Consider the following 6,847-nt stretch of genomic DNA (forward strand, 5'->3'; position numbering starts at 1 on the left):
TATGGCTTGGTAAGTTATTTAAAGTCTGTAAGCCTCAATGCCAATATTTGTATGAAAGTGATAATGGTATTTACCTTGTAGAATTGTTATGAGGAAAGAGATAATGCATATAAAGTACTCAACAAGGCCTCTAAGTAGGGAGCCCTCAAACGTTCATTTTTATTATGAACTTAATTATGCTGATGACTTTCAAAACTGTTTGTCTGATCCACACGTCTTCTAAAATTCAGGACCATTTACTCAACTGGATAGTCAATAACTTGAAAATGTCTCATGGGACAGTCAACCTCAAGAAATCAAAAGCTAAAATGATCACACAATTTTTTTTAGTTTAAAAATTAAAAAAATACATAAATAAGATAAAGATAAAAATAAAGTTTAAAAAAGTTAAGATGATGATCTTACATCCCGTCGCCAAACCTGTACGTCTTTGTGTTCCTTGTCTTTAAGAACGGCAATGCCATCCATGCGATTGTCCTAGCCAGAGTGCTGGGATGCATTCCTGCCTGGGTCCTCCTCCTTGACCAATTCCAAATCTTCTACAGTCCACCTCCCATCTCCCTCTCCACCTTCTCCAACACTACTGCCACTACCTGGTTCAGAGCATTCTCTCCCCCTTGGATGACTGCTGCGGAGCCTTGCAAAGCCCATGCTCTCCCTTGAAGTCAGAATGTTCATATTACAACATCGCTCTGTGCAATTCCCACACCATCTTCCTCCTTAGTGCTTCCCTGCTCTGGCTTGATCTTCCCATCATTATGAATTTTTTTTTCTCAAGTAGACCGTGTTTGCTATGGCCTCCTCAACTCACCTGACCCTCTTCTCCCTCCTCAGCCCCCACTTCACATCTCCACTAAGTCCCGTTTCTTCGGAGGTCGTCCCTCACTCTGAACATGCACATCCCAAAGGGGATGGTCCTGCCATTTTCTGCAAAAGTACCACGTCCTCGTCTCTTTCAAGGCGTGGGTCCTTTAACGTCCTCACTAGGAAATACCTGTAAGAGTAAAGTCCTCATGTTCACAATGATGTCCTCGGCATTGACCGCTGGGTTGGGGATTCAGAGAACCTGTTCAGTGAGTGAATGTATCTTCCTCCACTGTTTTTCATCCTGCCTCCTTTTCACCCCTTAAACTCAGAATGCTCAGTATTTTTATGTTATTTCTACTTGCATACTTACTAGAAAAATGTTTTTCATCCAATCCTCTGTCTTTTTAGTTCCCAAGCCAGGCTGGCACTAGAATTATCAGGGAGCTTTTTATAAACATTGATTCCTGGTCCTGTTCATAGACCTACCAAATCAGAGCCTTTGGGATGTTGGATTTATATATATATATAAAAAACTGAAAACCTTTGTCGTACAGAAGAAATTATCACAATGTTGTAAATGAACTACACTTCAATAAAACTTTTAAAAATGAAAAATAAAATAAAATGAAATATCCCAAGGGGGATTTTGATAACTACTTGGTACTGAGAACCTCTGCTGTATAAGGCCTAGTTTACAGGATGTAGAGTTGCTCAGTCAGACAAATAATCCAAAGTGATATACTAAGTGTGATCCCCTTCCCAGGAAATCTAAAACAACATAATGCCTTCTTTATATTAAAGTCATAGTTGGCAAAAGCCCCTCAACATCTGAATTTAATGGACATATTTTGAGGCAGGTTAGTGGCAGGTATTACACTCAACAACATTGATCTAAGCAACCCCGATGTCTTCATTAATGAGCCCATCAGTCAGAAACAGAGATATATTAAATGTGGAGTTTACAGCCTAGTGGGAGGAGAGTAAGATGTACACAGACAGGCTCTATGGTCCAAAGGCCAGAAGAGGTATGAAACAACAGTGGAACACAAAAGCGCTATTTGGGACACTTGAAAGGCAGGTAGTAACATGGGGGTGGGGGTAAAGCATGTCCAAGGCAATAAGGAGACATGAACAAAACTCAGGGCAGTAGAAGAGCATGTTCAGGAAGTAGGGTACTCCTGGATCCACCTGGAACTTGGAGGAGGGAGTGGGAGCAAGATGGCATGGAGACTATGACAGATGGGAAATGAGACAAGATAGTTAGAGTTAGGTCAGGGTTGACCTTGAATGCTGAAGCAAGGTCTTAATTCTATAAATACAATGGGGAAGTATTAAAGTTTGGTACTTAAGAGGTCGGGATTAATATGAGGCTCTTATAGTTAGCTTTTTTTTTTTCACTCAAAAAATATGTTGTGGGGTTCCCTGATGAGTGGGGTTAAGGATCCAGTGTTGTCACTGCTGTGGCTCTGGTTACTGCTGTGGCTCTGGTTGGATCCCTGGCCCCAGAACTTCCACATGCCATGGGCATGGCCAAAAAAAAAAAAAAAATGTTGAGTGCCAACTGTGTACGGTATTATTCTAGATTCGGGGCATATGGTGGTGAACAAGACAAAATGCCTGTTACATTACGAAGTGTATCAAGCAACTCTAGTTTATAGGAGGTAAAGACTAGGATTACTTAGCAGATTGTTACAATCGTTTATGTATTAGAGAGTCAAGATCTGAAGTAGGACTGAGAAAACAGGTAAGAAAATGAGATAATGGGCTGATGTTTTAAGAACTCTGAGAGTTTGGGGTTAGTAGATGCAAACAATTGCATTTGGAGTGGATAAGTGATGAGATCCTGGTGTATAGCACGGGGAACTATATCTGGTTACTCGTGATGGAACATAATGGAGGATAATATGAGAAAAAGAATGTGTGTGTGTGTGTGTGTGTGTGTGTGTGTGTGTGTCTGACTGGATCACTTTGCTGTACAGCAGAAATTGACAGAATATTGTCAATCAACTATAAAGGAAAAAATAAAAATCTTCAAATAAAAGAGAATCCTGAGAAGTCTGCAGTCAGTCAAAACCAAACTGTTCAATGTTTCCTTAAAGGGGACATTGGAATTGATTCCTGCAGCGCTTAACTACTGACCTCTGAGCAAGAGACTATTGTCCTATATTTGGTAACAATTATAATCACCAATGTTATGAGTCAAATATAGCCTTTATTTTTTCTGAAAGACAAAAATTACTAACAGTTCAGCTTCCTCTTTGGGATTCATGGGACGTATCCCTCTTTTAGGCTGCTCTAATGAATTGCACTATGGCATCTAAGAATAAAAATGCGTATGGTAGCCTGTTTTTTGTTTTTTTTTTTTTACTAAGTAGACGATTTTTGCAATTAATGATAAAAGAATGTCTTTCATTATCATATCCTTTAAGTGTCGTTCATCCTTTAATGAAAACATCACATATACACACACAAAATATGGCATATGGGTCATTTCGAAAGATCTAACTTGAAGTAGACATGTTAGTCGCTTCAAACTGAATCATCTCAACAAATATGATCACAACTCTGTCATTAATGTATACCTTAATCTTGATAGAATATTAGTAATGAACCTGAATAACTTGACTTGAGCTTACTTTAAATTTCCACTTCAAAATGTTTAAGTCAAATTACCAAAAAGACAAGCAATAATAAATGCTGGCAAGGACATGAAGAAAAGGGAACTCTTGTGCCCTGTTGGTGGGATTGTCAACTGGTACAGCTGCCAGGGAAAAAGGTATGAAGGGTCCTCAAAAAATTAAAAATAAAACTATCATATGATCCAGCAATTCAACTTCCAAAAAAAATATTCAAAGGAAGCAAAAACACTGTGCGGAAAAGATATGGGCACACCATGTTCATAGCAGAGTTATTACAATTGCCATCACAGGGAAACAAACTAAGAGTCCATCAACAGATGAATGGATAAAGATGTTGTGGTGTTTATACAATAGAATAGTATTCAATCATAAAAAGAAGGAAGTTCTGCCATCTGCCATTTGCTACAACACGGACAGACCTTGAGAGCATTATGCTAAGTGAAACAAGGCAGACAGAGAAGGACAAGTACTGCATGACCTCATATGTGGAATCTAAAAAACAAACAAACTCATAGAAAAAGAGTAAGATTTGTGTTTACCAGAGGCAGGGGTGGGATAAGGGAATTAGAGAAACATGGTTAAATGCTACAAATTTCCAGTTATAAGATAATTGCTTGGAGGGTAGTGTACAATGTACTGACTATGGTTAACATTATTGAATGGTAATGTTTGACAGTTGTTAAGGGAGTAAAACCTAAGCGTTCTCATCAGAGTTTTTTGGTTTGGGTTTTTTTCTGTATCTACATGAGATAATGGATGTTCACACACTTATTGTGGTGATCATTTCACAATATACGTTAATCAAATCATTATGCTGTACATCCTAAGTTTATACAGTGCTGTATGTCAATTGCATCTCAATAAAAATGGAAAAAAAAATCCATTGAGAAAAATGAAATAGATATTTTGAGCCAAAATGCAAAGGCATAAGTGTGTAAAATTTGAGAACGATAAGAGCTATCTCAGCAACTCTATGTATGCAAATACAGATCCATCAGGTAATCAGCCCAAGCTGAGTGGTTAGTAGGTACACAGCCCTAGGCTTGACTCTCATTCAGCAAGGTCTCTACAATAAACAGAGAAACCAGCGACTCGCCATGAAGTCTCCACTTCAGCCCTGCGTACATCTGTTGAGTGTCTCCTCTGCTCAAGTGCAGAAGCACACCTTTCCACCCAACCATTTTAATTACAAAATACATTCTGGGGTTGACTAAAAGTTCTAGTCACTCTCTTGAAGAAAATTACCATGGCTCAACATTATTCCAAACATCTATCTAATTAAAATTTTGATGGCCAAAAAGCACATGAAAGATGCTCAACATCACCATTAATAGAGGAACATAAACCAAAACTGCCGTGAGGTATCATCTCATACCAGTCAGTATGGCCATCATCAAAAAGTCTATAAACAATAAATTCTAGAGAGGGTGTGGAGAAAAGAGAACCATCCTACACTGTTGGTGGAAATGTAAACTGCTACAGCCACTAGAAAAGAGTATGGAAGGTCCTTACAAAACTAAACATAAAACCACCATATGATCCAGCAATCATAAGGTAGTTTAAACGTAAAACTACCGCATGATCTTGGCACATATCTGGAAAAACCATGATTCAAAAAGACACATGCACCCCAATGTTCATTGCCACACCAATAGTTAAGACATGGAAGGAACCTAAGTGTCCATCACAGGGAAATGGGTAAAGAAGATGTGGTGTATACATACATATATCTACAATGGAATATTACTTATCCATAAAAAAAGAATGAAATAAAGCCATTTGCAGCAACATGACCTAGAGATTATCATACAAAGTACAATGTCAGACAAGAAAAACAAATGTCAATGATATCACTTATATGTGGAATCTAAAAAAATGATATAAATGAACTTATTTACAAAGCAAAAAGAGATTCACAGACTTTGAAAACAAACTTATGGTTACCAAAGGGGAAAGTTGGGGAGGAGGGAAAAAATAGGAGTTAGTATTTAACATGTGCTACACTACTATATATAAAATATGTAATAAACAAGGACCTACTGTATAATACTGGAAACTATTCAATATTTTTAATAACCTATAATGGAAAAGAATCTGAAAAAGAAGAGATATATGTGTTTGTATAACAGAATCACTTTAATGTACACCTGATGCTAAGGCAAGATTGTGAATCAACTGTACTCCAACATAAAGTAATTTTGTTGTTGTTGTTGTTTTGGGCCACACTCACAGCATATGGAAGTTCCCAAGCTAGGGGTCAAATCAGAGCTGCAGCTGCCGGCCTATGCCACAGCCATAGCCATGCCAGATCTTTAACCCACTGAGCGAGGCCAGGGACCGAACCTGGGTCCTCATGGATGTTAGTCAGATTTGTTTCCATGGAGCCACATTGGGAACTCCCTAAAATAAATTTTTTTTAAGAAATTTAAAATAAAATGTACATGGGGGGACAAGAATAAGGGCATATTTGTTTGAATATAGCATTAACCAACATTTTCTAACCACTATTTGCAAAGCACTATAACTTAATAAGATGGTCTTACAAGACAAATTTCCTAATAGTCTCAGAAAAGTGTGAGCAAATCCCAGAGAACCATCAGGATTTCTCAAATAGACAGGGCCATTTTAAACTGAATGAACATCTAATGTAGATACTATTTTTATCCCCAGGTTATTGATGAGAAAACAGGTGCAAGGAGGGGTAATTATCTTTCCCAAGGTCATAACTTGCTTACTTTACATAAGATGTGACAGCTTGAACAAGTCCTGTAGCCCTCCTCATCTTTAGGCATATTTTTTATTTAAAAAATGTGATAGATTTTAACTGAATAAAGGACCAAGAATGTAAAAGCCTTCGATGGAAGCAGACAGTCCCCCTCCCTCTCATTCAAAGACCCATGGGAGAAAAGAGCGCAACCTGGAAAACACATTCAACTAATCTTTCAATAGCTTTTGCAAAACATCAGCAGCCCTTCCTCCCTATCACTGAACAACTGGCTGAGACTGACTCAGAGTTCTTGGCTGTCTCTGTTGTGGGATGGAATCATATTTCTTTAAAACAGAAAGTTGAGTGAGTGAAGGAGAGATGCACTCTAACCTCTAACTAAGAAAGGAAGGCTTTCCTGTAATGCCAGGAATCTGAAAAACAAACAGGATAAGTTTGCATATTGATTGGATGAGCATAATCTTAGCAAATAGGAGGCAAAATTTCCCAAAAGAGGGCAAAAATCAGTTTTTTTAATCATCCAAGCTCAGTGCACAGCTTTGGTAGGCTCTAACAAGTTCATGAGACATGGGAATCACAGATAGCGTACTCGAAGGTACAAGCAGTGAGGATGGTCAAACAACCAGACTAAAAACACCACAATATTAGAAGAGACAGAGCCTAAGACAATGAGAAA

The sequence above is a fragment of the Phacochoerus africanus genome, chromosome 3 (assembly GCF_016906955.1).
Source record: "Phacochoerus africanus isolate WHEZ1 chromosome 3, ROS_Pafr_v1, whole genome shotgun sequence".
Taxonomy (NCBI): Eukaryota; Metazoa; Chordata; class Mammalia; order Artiodactyla; family Suidae; genus Phacochoerus; species Phacochoerus africanus.